The sequence below is a fragment of the Berghia stephanieae genome, chromosome 6 (assembly GCF_034508935.2).
Source record: "Berghia stephanieae isolate SIO BIC M18660-M18661 chromosome 6, UCSD_Bste_1.3, whole genome shotgun sequence".
In the NCBI taxonomy this organism is placed as follows: Eukaryota; Metazoa; Mollusca; class Gastropoda; order Nudibranchia; family Aeolidiidae; genus Berghia; species Berghia stephanieae.
Window position 1 is genome coordinate 59,476,019 of NC_088365.1, and position 365 is coordinate 59,476,383.

The following is a 365-nucleotide window of genomic DNA, read 5'->3' on the forward strand; positions in this document are numbered from 1 at the left end:
TCAGTGAATGAAAACAGGAGAAAAGATCAGGCATTTTGGAAACGTCTTTTGCCATGGACTTGCCAGCAACACTTGGAGACACAGGGTGCGTAATGCAAAGCACACACAAGCACACAATCACACGCAAAAACACACAAAGTCAAACAAACACACACACATATATATATATATATACACACACACACACACACACACACAAACACACGCATACTCATGTGCACTCACATAGCAATTCGTTACACAATTATGGGAATTTAAATCACTTTATTTCTAATTAATGAGTGACAACATGTCGTCAACATTCATGAGTATAGCAAATGGTAGCTGCATACAAACATAAACATTTACACATACATACACACACA

The 365-nt window shown here is 37.5% G+C and overlaps 1 protein-coding gene across 1 annotated transcript in view; it reads right to left on the reverse strand.

Annotated features, from left to right (window-relative positions):
- Positions 1-247: 247 nt before the first annotated feature.
- LOC144975338 (protein rolling stone-like) overlaps positions 248-365 on the reverse strand; it is a 12,113-nt gene continuing 11,995 nt past the window's right edge. The window contains exon 5 of the mRNA XM_078919321.1: positions 248-365. This exon is cut by the window's right edge and continues 1,311 nt beyond it. The gene's annotated coding sequence lies outside the window, so the exon portion shown is untranslated.